This window comes from Nycticebus coucang, chromosome X (genome assembly GCF_027406575.1).
Source record: "Nycticebus coucang isolate mNycCou1 chromosome X, mNycCou1.pri, whole genome shotgun sequence".
In the NCBI taxonomy this organism is placed as follows: Eukaryota; Metazoa; Chordata; class Mammalia; order Primates; family Lorisidae; genus Nycticebus; species Nycticebus coucang.
In genome coordinates, this window is record NC_069804.1 from 132,978,139 (window position 1) to 132,994,641 (window position 16,503).

At 41.7% G+C, this 16,503-nt stretch overlaps 1 protein-coding gene across 1 annotated transcript in view; it reads left to right on the forward strand.

Annotated features, from left to right (window-relative positions):
• Positions 1–16,503, forward strand: part of COL4A6 (collagen type IV alpha 6 chain) — a 333,285-nt gene that overhangs the window by 163,496 nt on the left and 153,286 nt on the right. The gene's annotated exons all lie outside the window — the stretch shown is intronic.

The window sequence follows — 16,503 nt, forward strand, 5'->3', positions numbered from 1 at the left end:
TATGTGCGTGCGCGCACACTTGTGCGTTAAGTGTATGTATGTATGTTTCCAGAATTTATGGCCACCTTGTAAGAATTCAGATCTTCCAACTTCCAGCATTATGTTTGAAATCTCATCATCACAGTCAAGCTGAAGAGCTTACACTGTCAAAGGAAAGTAGTAGCATAAATAGGTCAACCAAACCTTTAAAAACATAGGCAAACAAGGAACACAGTGACCGCTCCACCTTCTCTTTCATTATCTTACATTTGCAGTAAAGTGAAATGTCAAACTTTGCAAGGATTTGAAGGAAAAGAATAAAAAGCCATTTCTTCATCAAAAGGGGGCCATGCACAGTATACATTAAAGATACAGGGGCAGCGCCTGTGGCTCAGTGAGTAGGGTGCTGGCCCCATATACCGTAGGTGGCAGGTTCAAAACCGGCCCCGGCCAAAAACTACAAAAAAAAAAAAAAAAGACACAGACTTGGAATCATAAAATATCAGAAAGGAAAGGGATCTTAGTGACCTTCTCATCTTATCCATTGATTGTACAGAGGAAACAGACTCAGAAGGAAAATTACTTCTCAGGATCACATAGCAAATTGATGACAGATTCTTAGGCTATTAACTGAGTCCTTTGATTTCTCACCTATTTGCTTTACCCACTTACCCACTGCTGCCTCCTAGGGAAGCCATGTTCACTGAAGCTACCAAGACCCATGCTCTCACTTCTGAAACATTTCAGAAAAACATAATTCTACAATAAATATATGAATGCATTCTTAAATAACATGCAAACAAAGTACAAACAAAGCAAGAGTCTCCCTCGATGCTCTCTTAGTACCACTTAGTTCCTTCTTTCTTGTCTTTTTCTGTGCATAATCAGACATATGTACACACACCTATAAAAATAGTCTCAGGGTCTAGTTTTCTTTCAAAGATAGAATCATAGATATATATTCTGGGTCCTTTTGTAAAAGGTAGTATGTCCTTAAGATCTTTTTCTCTACTCCATGGTTTAATTCAACCGTTCCTTTTTTTTTAAACTTTTATTTATTTATTTTTATTTCAGATTAATGTGCAGGTACAAACAATTAGTTTACAATGTTTGCATTTGTTAGGTAAGGTCCCTGTTATAGTTGTGCCACTTACCCAGGAGATGTGCCATATACCCTTACACTGTGCCCATTAGGTGAGAGCACACCAATCCCCTTCCCATCCCTACCCCTCTCCCACTCTGCTACCCCCAACCTGAGTTAAATTGAGCTTTTCTCTTGTGTGGGCATGTGTTATTTCCTATACTGGCTTCATATTAGTATTGAATACATTGGATACTTGCTTTTCCATTCTTGTGCTACATTACTAAGAAGAATGTTCTCCAGCTCTATCCAGGTTATTACAAAAGATGGAAAGTCTCCATCTTTATTTATATCAGCCATTTCTTTTTGATGGACACAGATTGTTTCCAAATTGTGTTGTTCTATAAACTGGCAGTGCTACAGTAGAAATCTTTGAGCAGGACTTCCTGTGCTCGTCTTTAGAATAGATATTAACAATCAGAATGATCAGATACAAGGGTAATAGACATTTTTAACTTTCAAACCTATGGCCAAATTACTCTGCAGTATATCTTCCAATTTATATTCACATAATCATTGTACAGGAGTGCTCATGTCTCTACACTCTTGCCAACACTTGAAATTTTTACTAATATGATGACTGAAAATAATCCTAATTCCCTGGCTACATGGGAGTTTAAGTATCTTTTCACATATTCATTGGAAGTTTGTATTTGCACTTCTGTGAATTTCCTGGATACTGTTCTACATGATGATTCTTTGTTATATTACTTTATTACTGCAAAGATATCGCAAATAAAAATAACTCTAGTGAAAGCAGATGAGATTTTAAGCTTGACACAAAGGGGTTAAACCTCTGGGTTGTGGGGAGGTGGGAAGCAATTAGTCAGACTCAGCAATCGGGGAACTGAGAAGAAGCTTTAGACTGCTGGGTTGAGGAGCCTTTAAAAGCAAAATATCTTATATATCTGAATTAAAGTCAATCCTATACCAGGCAAGCATACCTATGATGACCTCATTGTTTAACCCCTGGCTGAGATTTTGATCTTTGAAGGTGGAGGGCAGAGTGGATTTACTTTATGAGGAGTCCTTGTTTGGGTACCAAACATCTGGAGCCTTAGTCTGGCTTCTCTTTGAAAACATCTCGGTGGTTGAAAGGGTAAAGGATAGAGTAAAATGTGAATATCACTGCACAGAATTTTTTCTTCAATATTTGAAAGATACATACAGACTCCACACGGTTAAACATGTTCCTAAAAGTTTATTTGTGAAGTATGGAGTTTCTAAGAATGTTTGCAAGGTTACCGAACTAGTCCAAGCTGTATTTCATGAGTCAAGGGCAAGAATGTACTACTTCCCAAATAGACAAGGCCAGTGCTCATGGGACAAACTCTGTGAACATGAATTTTTGAAGCCACCCTCACTTGCAGGTCCTGTTTAGTCATCCTCCTTTCCCTGCTGTGTTCCCAGAGCCAAGCGGAATTATTTAAACTGGCCCCAGAACTGTTGACCCTACAGGACAGCCCCTCAGTACCCCTTTTGTGCAGATGTCAGAAAGATTTGAGAGTGTTTTACTTAGCTGAGCAAAGGGCCCCATTTGAATTTCAAGCTGCTCCTCTCGAGCTGGGAGGGGTACAGAACATTGGCTCACCCCAGAGATATGCTACAGTCCTTGGCAGGCTCGCCTCCTGTCTTGGGTAGACATGAAGCACATAGCTTGCTGGGCAATGTGTACTTTTACTTTGCCAAAGGCTTCTTGAACTGACTAGGACATTTACACAACACCTAGCACTCCTGCAAAACTGCAGTCCATCCCTTTCTGGCTGAAGCTATAGCAAACTGATCTCTCGAAGGTGTGCCCTGCCTACTAAAAACCCTTACCTAATGTTGGTGCACTGCTTTTTACTTTCGAAAACATCTTCTCTTAGGAGCTGTATTATTGTCTGTATGTAACAAATAAACTGATAACTGACTGGCCCAAGCTCACTAACCTGTTAATGGCTAAACTTTAGCCTATTTAGGAGAAAGACAACTTTAAAAAGTAACATGCCTCACAGTGTTAAATAAAGGGTTCCACTTTCCCCCAACCCCCGTCATTTAGATTTGGATTTGCTATTTGACTTTCAGTTTTCTTTTGGGGGGTAGGTTTTATTATTGGGAAGAACCATTGTTTTGAGTTGTTTTTTTTCCTGGTATTTTTTCCCCCTACATTTAATTGAACAAAACATTTTAGTTTGACATTTCTGTCCCTTCCCTTCCCCACCCTCCAACAGGACTTAAGAGCTACCTCTGTGTTTGTCTGACACTGGCGCCAAGAGGAGGGGCCTGTTTGCTTTGTTCTGAACCTCCTTAATACTATAGGGGGTCCCAAAAGCTTCCCATAAAGTCACCATACATAGAAAAAAACAGGAAATTGTAGCTGAATATACCTTTATGTACAAAACACTCATTACAAAAGTTTACAAACACGTGGCCAACACATAGGAAATATTTTATAAATATTTTTAAAACTCTGTAATGAATATTTTGTAAGTAAAGGTACATTTGCTACAATTTCTCGTTTTCCCTGTGTATGGCAACTTTAGGGCTGACTTTTGGGACACCCTGTATTTCAGAGTTTTCCCTGTTTTAATAGCATTCTGATGTTTATATACAACACGGTGAGCCGATAATTATCCATGCTATCTAAAGGAGCATTATGGCAGGGAATGTTTGGATTCCTCTCTAGATAAGATCTGTTTTCCCCCATTTTATGGCTTGGGAACCTATGTCCTAGCTTGAGAGTTTATGAGGCTAGCCTGAGTCTCATGTGAAATTGAGCCCAGGTTTCTTAATTCCTTATCTCCTGCCTGCATCCTGCTGTTCCTCTGCTACAAAATGTGTTTCCCATGAATTCCAGAACCCAGATGCATTAACTACTAGTCCTTCAATTTATTCTCCTCCTGCAAACATTTGGCATTCCCGTGTCAGCTGACTGGTGCCATGGCTACCAATAGGCCTTTCCATTTTCCCCTGAATTAGGCAATTGCTGTGTACATCAGTCCCTCCTTCCTCTGCATACCCTAACACACACCCCTGCCCTGACCATCTACTACCACACACCCCAATGTCCTTATCCTCCATTGCTCCAAAGTGAAAGAAAGCTCCTATTGCACACGACCTCATTGAGTTCCCGAGTCTTGCTCCAACTGCCTGTACTTAAATCTCATGCCTTCACTACCCACTCGCTCCTCAGCCCTTTGTGGGCTGACCTCAGTGCTGACACTAGTCACCACAAACCTGCTGTTGCCAAATCCAATGAACATTTTTCATTTCTTATCTTCCTTGTTGTCCCTATCGCACAAGACATTTTCTCTCCTGAAACTCTCTTTTCCTTTATAATGTCATACTATCCTTTCCTACTTCTTTTCCTGCATTGATTAGGATCTGCCAGGGTTCTGTCCTCATCCTACTTTTCTTTGCACCATAGGCCTTTCCCAGGGTGGTTTCATATACTTAGGGATTTCAGCCACCACCCATATAATGATAAATATTAAATCTCTACCTCTAGCTCAGATATTTCTTTTTAGTTTCATATCAGCATTGTCAATTTCTTGCTGGATATCTCTGCTTCAGTTTTCACTGGCACCATAAACATGTCTCATACAGAACTGTATCACCAACCCCCACCAGATGTTCTCCTTTCTAAATTCTATCTATATCTTTTCCATCACAATAAATGGCATTACCAACCACTTGAGCTGGTCAAGCGAGAAACCTGGAAGTCATTCTCATCTTCTCTTTCTCTTCTCCGCTACCACCTCCAGTCCATCAAGTTGTCTCCATTTATCTTCCAAAATCTAGTTCAAATCCAACACATTTTTTCAATACCCATTTCTCCAATCTAAGCCGGTATCATTTCTTGCATGATAGCACATGCAAAAAATACCTAATACCTAAATTAGCACGACAGCTTTGAGACTGGTCTCTTAGCCTCCAAAATCTTATTCTTTCCCATCCATTTGCCACTCTCCCACCATAATTTTTCCAGAAACACAAATAACATCATGGACTCCCTATAGATTTCACAATAAAATCTTAACTCTAGAAGGCTTACAGTGTCCTTCATTACCTGGCCCTTGCCCACCTCTCCAACATTATTTTTCATCACTAAGAACCTTTCTCCCTTCAGAAAATAAGACAAATTTGTTTTTCAAATAAATCTGTGTTCATTGAATTATTTACAGTTCTCTGAACTTGCTATATTATTTAATGTGTTGATAGTTTTATACCTGCTACTCCCTTTGTGTGTACTATTCCTTCAACTAGCTCCACCCTTTCTCTGCTGACTTGCTTCTTTCTATCCATCATTTAAAAGTGAACACAGATTTCTTTTCATGAAGCTTTACACAATGTACAAGGCTGGAGTTATCTACCCTTATCGTCATTCCTCTCATGCTGAATTACAGTAGTATATTTACTTGTTTTTCCACTGTCTTATGAATGACCACAGGGCAGAGTCTGAGTCGTCTTAGACGCTGCAGGATTAGTAGACACTGCAAACTATTTCATAAAGGACTGGCCAACCGACCAAGCAGTTTTGCATGGGTGAGGTTCCAGCCCTACTCTCCATATCCAGGATTAACTGTTAGGTCACTTTGAAGCCAAAAGGAGTCTCCTGTCAAGGGAGGAATTATTGTTGCTAAAAAATGGGAAAGAGCCAGGATAAGCATTTCCACATCTATTTTAGATCCTGTTAGCTGTAAGGGTCACACACTCTTGTTCCTGTAGTTTACTCTGGGATTCTGCTCCTCCTAACTCCTCTGAGCTTTTGACCCTGGACTCTTCTTTGTCTGATTGCTTCTTACTCTGTACTTAACCAATACAAGGGACTTGGCAAAATGCTTTTGTTTTGCTACCAGCAATTCATTCTTCCTCCAAGATGAGGGCATTCACAAATAATTGTGAGTCAAAGGTAATACCTAACTTTCTTTGTGACATTTGTTCTACCCTTCTTTCCACCAGGTCTTTAGCTTAAAGCTTCTTGACTTTGCGCAGAATTGATGGTCTTGAGTTTTGCTTGTTTGTTCCTCTTTGTGGGAGGAGGGAAGTAGCGTCTGAGCCTGGATATAGCCACTGGGTGGCAGTAGTGAGAGAGGTAGAAAATCAAGGGTCCCTGTGTGTTTAAATATGGTTATTTAGGCCCGGGATAATTGATGATAATGTTAAAACTTAAGTGTGTCTGCACTGAATTAAGATGCAGTTGTAGCCCTGCAGCTGTTCATGGTTAACTTAATCATTTATTTGATCATATTGAGACATTATGGGATTTACAGAATGTATTATATGTACTAGTGAAGGAAGCTTCTGCTAGAGAAGAGCCAAAGAGCTGGAGGATAAATACACAGCTGTGGAGTAAAGTGTACTGCTGTAGCTACCCAGAGACCTGGTCTCATGCCTGAACTTTGCCAAGTGGGTGACCTTGGGTAGGTGCTTTACCTTTTCAGAGTTTCAATTTACCCATAAGTAAAATGAGGGATCTGGGGATGGGCTGCGTGATCTCCAAAAACCCAACAGCTTTGATGATCTAAGTCAGGCACCTTGTTACTGTATCCTGATGGTTCCTTGTCCCTGCTGTGTCTTATCATGCTTTCTAGTGTGCAGCGAGATATGGAAGGTGATGTTTGACGATGTTCTACCCTCTGAATGGTGCCTTGGCAGCTGCCTCAGACATACTTCACTTGCTGTGGCTTCTTCATTGCTGCTGCTGCTGGAAGCTCCTGATAGCTGAAGTTGTTCTCCTGCAGGCATACGCAGTACTCCCCCTCCAGGGTCATCTGGATGGTGTGATTTGAAGAGTCACAGGAATTTCTCTTCACCACAACCCTACAGAATCTTCCCTGCCTTCCCCAGGGATCATTCTGCTTACATTTCTAGCCTTAGAAACTCACCCTTTAGACAAAGCATTGCCCTGTCCTTGCATTGCTTGGATAAACTGCATATGCCTCTCTGAGGAGAGGAGGCAGGCTTGCCCTGCACTTCTGTGCACACAAATCACCAATCCATATGCCAGGGACACTGGTCAGCAAGACAATTCCGTGAGCATCTCTCATGTCAACATGTGACATATTCTTTTCTCCTACTCTGCCCGTTTTCTCCCTTGGAAGCTGTTTACCCCTTCTTTTCTCCTCGTTCTTCTCTTTCCTCCCTAGCCTTTAACTTCCTCTTCCCTCTCTCGAGATTTCCCTTCCTGTTGCTGTCATGGCCTCCTTACTCAGTTTCTCCCCGTCTGCTTTTATTTATTTTTATTTTATTTTATTTGAGACAGAGTCTCACTATGTTGCCCTGGTTAGTGTTGTGATGTCACAGCTCAGAGCAACCTCAAACTTTTGGGCTTAAGCGATTCTCTTGCCTCAGCCTCCCAAGTAGCTGGGACTACAGGTACCCGCCACAACACCTGGCTTTTGTTTTGTTGTTTTATTGTTTAGCTGGCCCAGGCCGGGTTCAAACCCGTCACCCTCCGTGCATGTGGCTGGCACCATAACCACTGTGCTACAGGTGCCGAGCCGCCCCCCCCGCCCCCCCCCCCGCTTTTAATTGCCTGAGATTTCTTCCTGTGTTCACCTATCTTTGGTTTCATTTTTAATTTTTTGTTATTTATCAGCGGACATGAAAACTACAGCAACAGTATATCAGGGAAGAGTTACAGGGATGTACTTTACAGAAGCATTCCACTTATCCAGAGATTGTAAATCTCAGAGTCTGGATCAGTGGTCTCAAATTTAGGTGGATGAGGGACAAGGTGTGCAAGTCAATCCTTTGGGTGTAGAAGAAAATATTCAACTTCTATTTACATTTAAATTAGAAAAGCTAGAAAGAAATTAAAACTTGGCTTTAATAATTTATATATAATTATCATATATACGAAGATAGACGAGGCAAGTGGGACGTATATATGATTTATATAATTATTAATAATATATTGTATAAATACATGGGTATTGAAGAAGCATACGCAAAGGTGTTTTTTTTTTTTTGAGACAGAGTCTCATTATGTACCCTCGGCAGAATGCAGTGGCATCACAGCTCACAGCAACCTTAAACTCTTGGGCTTAAGCCAGTCTCTTGCCTCAGCCTCCCAAGTAGCTGGGACTACAGGCGCCCGCCACAATGCCCAGCTATTTATTTTGTTGTTGTTGCGTTGTCATTGTTGTTCAGCAGGTCCAGGCTGGTCTCAAACCTCCAGCCTCGGTGTATATGGCCAGCGCCCTAACCACTGAGCAACAGGCACTGAGCCTACTCAATGTTTTTTTAACTGAAAAACTAGTGTGCAATAAAAAAGGATCTGGAGACCACCGGCCTACACCACACTTAAAATAGCTGGGGACCCACAAGTAGAGGCAAAAGATCTCTGAATAAGAGGAAAATAACTGTCATGAAGTCTCTTGCTCTTTCCTTATAGAATAGTCAGGCAACCAACTTTATAGCCTCACTACAATAATTTCACATAAAATAAAGTGCTGAGGATCTCAGGAGTTGGGAGAAGTGAGACAGCAAAAGAACTTTCAAAATTATAAAAGCACAATCCTGGGAAGCTGGATTCAGCCCCCAAGTGGTATGTCATAGGTTACAAGAGACTTTCTCAGCATGTCTGTGAATGTTCTTTCCATTACTGTAATTATGAAGAAGCTTAGAAAAACAGTTTCAGAGAGGTTAAGAGACTTGCCCAAGGAACTTTGTATAAATGCTGAGAATTGAATCAAGTACTCCATCCACCTGCTCAGTGGTTCTTTCTACCGTGTCAAATGGCCTCGGAAACCTGTGGCTATAACCAGCTAAGCTCCCTGCATTACCCATGGTGGTTGAATTATTATGATGGGAGGAATACCTGGAGTTGAGAAATCTTCTAGGAAGACATAGACCAGATATCAACAAAGTATTAAGTGAGTTCTAAGTCATGACTACATGTGTAACATCTGTTCATATCCTTGTCTGGATTTTAAAATGTTTTCCTAATACATATTATTTCTATCTTTAATGGTTAAAGAAATTAATTCCAAGCTTCAGGAAAGCCTGCTTTTCATCTGTGATTATAAGTTATGTGAGGAGTTGCATCAGTTTTGACACTCTAACATGGGTTTGTCCCTTTATGTAGGCTCTTTATGTAGGCTCACTATGTGGAAGTTCACTGCAATGGAGTTAGAAAAACGTGGAGATGAAATTACCAAGTACACATCAGGGAAGCAATTTGGTGTGTACTTTGAGAAGACTTGCATTAATGGAAGTCTTCCAAGAATGTTTAAGACAATTAATTGCAGAGTACCTCTCTTAAGCTATAGTAGAAGTCTATGGGAAAATACGCGTTGCTTTGCAGAAATTTGCTTTACTGTCATCCTTTCAAAAGAGCTTTTATTTTAACAAATGAAAAACATAGCCAATTATTTAATGACCACCTTTATTTGTAAGAGGTGGAAGTCCTAGACCATGTTCTGTATTTTATCTTTCCCCTTATATTGTATGAAGTTCAAGCCCACTAGGCAAACATTTAAGCAAGTACTCTGGGGAGTAAATTTTGATACAGGTACTGTGGGGAATACAAACATATTATAAAAAGCAGACCTCTACTTAGGAAGACTACACACACACACACACACACACACAATTTGCATGTGTGTCAGTGCTTAACTATCCAGTACTGTGTATGATTAAAAATCTGAATGGAAAATCACAAAAGCTCAAAAGAAAAGAATGGTTATATAGTCTGGGGCGATAAAGCAAACTCTTTATTAAAATATTGTGACAACAGTGTTTCTTTAGGAAGATTAATTTCGTGGGAGTTTTTCAGGTGATTGGGAGTAAGAGACATGATAGGCAGATACTATGCTCCCTATTTCAGAGGTTAAGTAGCCTGTACAAAATCTCTAGTACAACAGAATGGGAAGTTTGCATTTCTTGCTGCTCAGATGCTACTCTTTCTGTAAATGATTCTCTCTATCCTTGAACACACACACACAGACATCCCACCCTCTAAACTAATGATTTGATGATGGGGCTTCTCTTCATGTTACATGAATGTATTACCTTTGTAATTTTTTTATATCTGGAAGATGATACTAGCTCCTTCCCCTCAAATTTCTCTTAACCAATGTTGAATCAAATTTCTCTTAGCCTCTGTTGAATCCACTTGAGTTTTCATCCTAAAAGCTAAGTGGAATCACCATCACTGATGTGATCCAATCTTGATTCCACAGGTACAACTGTGAGATGTTTTTCTCCATGTTTTCTCTTGCAATTACTATGATGCCCAGAGAGAAAAACTCACTCCCTGGATTCTAAAAGAATGTCTGTTTTCTACTCAACAAATTGTGTTGTGGAGGTTTTGAGTGAAAGGTAGGGTTTGGGACTCACAAAGAAGGAAGTCATTGTTTCTACAAGATTTATAAGCCTGGTTAGTGGAAAAATCTACAAAGTACCTTAGAATTGTGCCCTTGTCCTGAATTACCAGCTGTGACCATGGCAAGCTCACTCTGTGGACTTAGCTGGACACTTGGCTTTGCTATGATAGCTTTTATACCTTTTATCCTTAGTTTTAGAAGCTTAGTTTTACTCTTTAATTTTTGAAGACCCAATGGAAAAAAATGCCTATTCCTTTTCGCCCTCAGGGAGATTAATGTATATGTTTGGTTATAATCCATATCAAAGAAACCATGGTCTGTGTCCTTGTACATGTCTTTGCTAGTTCAAGTAATTGTAGTGACTTGGCAATCCATTGCTTTAGTTGGGTTCCTTCTCAGAGTTGACACAAGTCAGTGATTGTTGCCCCCTTCGCATATCATTGGGGGAATGCCAATACAGCTATGAGCAAATGAGAGAGCTGTGGAGAAACATGCTGTGGAGCCCAGAGCAGAATGAGGGGTAACCAGGGTGCAGGAGCCAGGTTTCCCCAGAGAGAAACAAAAAGAAAGCAAACAAAAGGAAGAGACAGGTCTAAACAGGCTCCCCAGATGGGGCCCCTTTGCTCTGAGAACAGAGCCTTAAACTTCACAGAGCTCAGGGAGGGAAGGGAGCCAGGGGTTAGACATGGCCCTTGCAATTCAGCTGAAGAATTATTAACTTAGCATACATAAAGAGAAAAGCCACACATATATAGAGCAACATTTGTTACCCGTAAAACCCATTCAGACACTTCACAAACTCAGAAATGTACCGTACCTAAACCTGTAATATTGACCCCTGCAAACCACAAAGGTAGAAACAGAGAGAGGCCCAGCAGCAGGAAGGCCCACAGAGCCCCACGATGCCTAACATAGGTTAGGTTTTGAGGCTTGTGGCAGAGTTTAGTGACCTGATGCAATCCATTATGGGAACTGGGGGCCCATGTCTCCAGTGACTGGTAACAGAGTAAGAAATTAACTCCTGTCTCAGCTTTACTTTGTAAATCAAGTCCTAACCAAGCTCCAGCTCTGACTGCACATTGGAAGCCTGTCTCCCCATCCCATCCCTACCCTCCCATGAAAGGAGGAGCAGGACTTAAAGCCTCTAAAGTTCCGTGGAGGAAGAAAAGTGTGTAAAAGGGGGGCTTTGTTTGCAGCCTAAAGACCAACCCTACTCCCATCTCCCCACCCCATAGTTGACCAGCCCCCGCAGTGCCCCCCTTCATGTTTCCCAGATTCCTGAGAGGAACCTGATCCCACCCTGGGATCAGCACAGGCTCTTCACATCATACTCCAGAAATCCCCACGCCTTGGGAGCCCCATGTACAGCGTGGCCTCCCTGCCCAAGACTGAAGTTGGCCTCCCAGGCTCCATGGCAGTGCTGTCCAGGGAGGGGGCCTGGCCAGCAGAGGCTTCCCCAGCCCACCAGGCGGGAAGCGCGAGCAAAAGCCACAGAACTTGCCCTTGCCAGCCCAGGCTCCCAGGGTGGCCCTGAACCACTGACCCGCCTGACCCGCCACCCAGCCACACCCGCCCGAGGCCCAAAGCAGAGCGCCCTTGGCCCTTAGCGATGGGAGAAGCCAGTTGGGAAGAAGCAAACACGACACAAAAACAAACACAGCCTGGGAACTTTGCATCAGCTTCCAAAGCGGAAGTCCTCAAACGTCCCTTGTTCCATGCCCACTCTCCCTGCAAAGTGTTTACCTCATGAAAAAAGGGAGGACACTTAAGTCAGAGCCAGAAGAGCACCTTAGGGATCAGTCTAACCCCTTCATCTTACACGTGGGGAAACTGGGGCCCACAGTGGGGAAGAAACTTAAACTCTGAGGAGTGTTTAAAAACTTCTTTCCTTGATTATAAAGGTGATGCATGGCTCATTGTGTGTGTGTGTGTGTGTGTGTATGTGAGAGAGAGAGAGAAATAGGGGTGGGTATGGAGAGGTGGGGAAGAGAGTTGAGAAGAAACAAGAGAACTGAAGAGAGGTATTAAGAGACTATCTGCTAGCCTGGGCCGGGAAACTTGTGAGCAGGAATGCATATTGACAGACACATTTTTAATTTTTTGAGTCTAGCTTGCCCTTATTCTAGTGGACAGACTTTCTCCCCACTTCCAGTGGGGCCAGAGGTACCCAGAAATGGGTAGAGAAATTTGTCATCTTGTGATTGCAAATAAGAGCAGTGATCGAAAGCCTGGAATTTGGAGTCAGACTAATCTTTTAAGCCCTGGTTTTACTATTCACTAGATGTGTGATCTTTACCCATTGGTTATCAACCGGAAGCAATATTGCTCTCCTCCCCAGGAACATCTTTGGTTGTTACACTGATGGGGTGCTACTGGCATCTAGTGGGTAAAGGATAGGGAAGCTGCTAAACATCCTACAAAACACAAGACAGCCCCCCACAACAGAGAATTCTCTGGCCCAACGTGTCAATCCTGTAAAGTTGAGAAATCCTACGTTAGGCAAATGGCTTCATCATTCAAGCTTCAGTTTCTCTGTCTGTTACTTGGAGTAATGTCACAACAATCCTATCTCACAGGATTGTTGCAATAATTAAATAGGCTAAGATGTAGAAAGCAATTAACATAGTGCCTGGCACAAAGGAAGTGCTCCATTAATTATTAAATATTGGTATATCAAACCCTCCTTTAACACCACCTTCTCCTACAGTTACTGTCTCATTTTTCTGCTTCTGTTATGTAGCATGATTCCTCGAAATAGTTGTTTATACTCAAAATCTTCACTTTTCCCATTCTCTCTTAAACTTACTCTAATCAGGCTTTCATTGTCACCCTTCCTTCCTTCCTTCGAGTCTCACTTTATCATCCTTGGTAGAGTGCCATGGTGTCACAGCTCACACCAACCTCAAACTCTTGGGCTTAGGCAATTCTCTTGCCTCAGCCTCCCAAGTAGCTAGGGCTACAGGCGCTCTCCACAACACCAGGCTATTTTTTTGTTGCAGTTGTCATTGTTGTTTAGGTGGCCCGGGCCAGGTTGAACCCGCCAACCCTTCTTCCCTTCACCACCCATAATGTTAGCATGTTACGGTGCCAGCCACGGTGTATGTGGCTGGCACCGTAACAACTGTGCTACAGGTGCTGAGCCTATTGTTATTATTGTTATTACTCTCCCTTGCTGGCTATGAGCCCCCTGAAGATGAGATTGTTTACTTTGTCTTGGTCCTCCCTTGTATAGAACTTTATTCAATAGAAAAGTGTATGTCCATGTCTGGATATATATCCAGAAAACACTTCACTGTGGGCAGGAGTAGCTGGTGAGGGCATGAGATTGGAGCAGGGACATAAAGGAGAAATTGATTGTGAAGAGGGTGGGGTGGGTATGGATGGCTAGAGGCGTATGAGAATAAGCATCCAGAAGGGAGTCACACCCTAGCCATTTTCACTGCTATCTTTAGAAACGATGGGAGGGAGTAGCAGTTTTCATCCATAAATCATCACTATACCTCCTCTCCCAAGTAAGGGGGAGAAGTCCGCATGTGGCCAAATGTTAGCATGAACGGAGAGCTCATCTGTTGGGTTTGACAGAGTGGGCAACATAAATTCACCTTCTTCACAATATTGGCTTAACTTCATTTTTAGTCATCTCGAACTCTGAGCAATTTTGTACACTTATCAGCCCCAACCACCATCTTTACAAATTTGCAAGTGGCATTTATATTACCCCAGGAGTATGTTCCCTTAGGGGTAGCCATTAGAAAGAACACACAACCCAAATTTTGTTAGCAAACTTGCAAACATTCAAAATGTCCATTAGGTGTTGCTTATCATTCTAATAACATAATTTGGCAGCATTTTGAGTGAAAATGAGGTAATAACCAAATAGGATCTCTGAACCAAGTTTCTTTTTTCCATTAAAATCAGAATGTCCAATTTCTATAATATTCATGCCATTAACTACCAACAGCCATGGCATTAAATTGTGGCTAGCCCTTCTTCCCTTCACCACCCATAACAACAAAACATCTACAAGTTGGACCTGGACTTAGAAATGTTATGAAATAAAACTCACATGTTTCTCTCTCTCTCTCTCTCTCTCTCTCTCTCTCTTTGAGACAGAGTCTCACTCTGTTGCCCTAGGCTGGAGTGCCTTGGCCTGGGCCTAGCTCACAGCAACCTCAAACTCCTGGGTTCAAGCTATCCTCCTGCCTCAGCCTCCCCATAGCTGGGACTACAGGCACCCACCACTGTGCCCAGCTAATTTTTCTGTGTTTGTTTTGTTTGTTTTTTAGTAGAAACGGAGTCTCACTCTTGCTCAGGCTGTTCTCTAACTCCTGAGCTTGACTGATCCCCTGCCTCGGCCTCCCAGAGTGTTAGGATTGCAAGCACAAGCCATGTCCGGCCAAAACTCATGTTTTCAATCTCTGACCATCTAAAACCTACACTCCTACTCACTTGCATTACAGCCCATACGCAGTAACCAACTTGCTTTGCAGATGGGTCAGCCTATTTGTAATTTTCCAGATGCAACTTTCCCAAGTGCAAAGAAACATTTTAATCTGGCTTACATCAACAACCAAAGAAATTTATTTTTAATCTACAAAACCCAAATCATTAGCTTCAAAAGGAATTAGGTTGATACAACTTTATTTTGAAATCAGCATTTTTATTCAAGTACGAACTTACCATCCACTCAAAAGTTCTTTTAAAAATTAACAGTTTCTGAATTTTCTAAACCTTTTTAATAAGTCTTGTTTTCAAGCCTTCCAGTAGGTGCTTAATAAATATGCAAGTGACACAAAGGCCACCATGATTTTCCAACTGGCTTGGCTGTTGGTGGCTTTTGGCAGTTCTACTATTATTTGTCAAAGATCCTCCAGTATCCATCTGGGCCCACAGAAAGCCAAGGCTCCTGAAAGAAGTGTTGATAGAGCCCAAGGGGGAAGTTGTAATTCATTGTGGAAAGGTGACCCAGCTGCCTGAATCCCCTGAGCCTCCTATAGATGCCAAATGAGCTCCTTGCCTAGCAATCCCATCTGTGATCTAAATATATACAGAAACCGCCCGCTCATCTCCTCCTCTTGACTGATGTGCTCATAGAGATGTATTTTTCCTACTATGATATGTGGATTACTTTCAGATATATTAGAGATAATAATTGTCATCTTTTTATCATCAGCATCTTCATAGAAATGACAAGGATAGCACATAACAATGAGTTAGAAATAGTTAACATCTATAAAGTATTTACTTTGTGTTAGGCATTGTGCTAGGTATTTTTTATACTGTCTCATTGAATTTGTAATGAAATATAAATATCCTAGCATAAAGCTCATAGAATTCAGTGGCTTTTAGTGTATTCACAAGGTGTATAACCATCCCACAAGGTGTATAACTAATTCCAGAACAGTTCATCACCCGGTCTCATTTAACTTTACAGGCCTGGGAAGTAAGTATTTATTTTAAATCCCATTTTACAGATGAGGTAACAAAGATTTACAGAGGCTAAATGATTTGCTAATTTCCTGCAGCACCTAAGTGGTGGAGTTGAGAGTCAAAGGCAGATCTCTCTGGCCCCTAGAACTATGCATGTCTTTCTACTTCCCTGATAGTCCTTTATCTGTGCCATAGTTCATTATCTTTTCTTGGTCCTTTATTTGTGCCATAGTTCATTATCTTTTTTTTTTTTTTTTTTTTGAGACAGAGTCTCACTATGTTGCCCTCAGTAGAGGGCCATGGCATCATAGCTCACAGCAACCTCAGCCTCTTGGACTTAAGCAATTCTCTTGCCTCAGCCTCCCAAGTAGCTGGGACTACAGGCACCTGCCACAATGCCCGGCTATTTTTTGCTGTTGTTGTTGTTGTCATTGTTGTTTGGCAGGCCAGGGCCTGGTTCAAACCTGCCAGCCCCACTGTATGTGGCTGGCGCTCTAGCCACTGAGCTACAGGCGCTGAGCCTTGTTATCTTTTCTTGGTCTTTTATTTGTGCCATAATTCATCATTATTATTATTATTATTATTATTATCATCATCATCATTGGAGACAGAATCTGCCTTTCTCATTCTAGCTAAAGT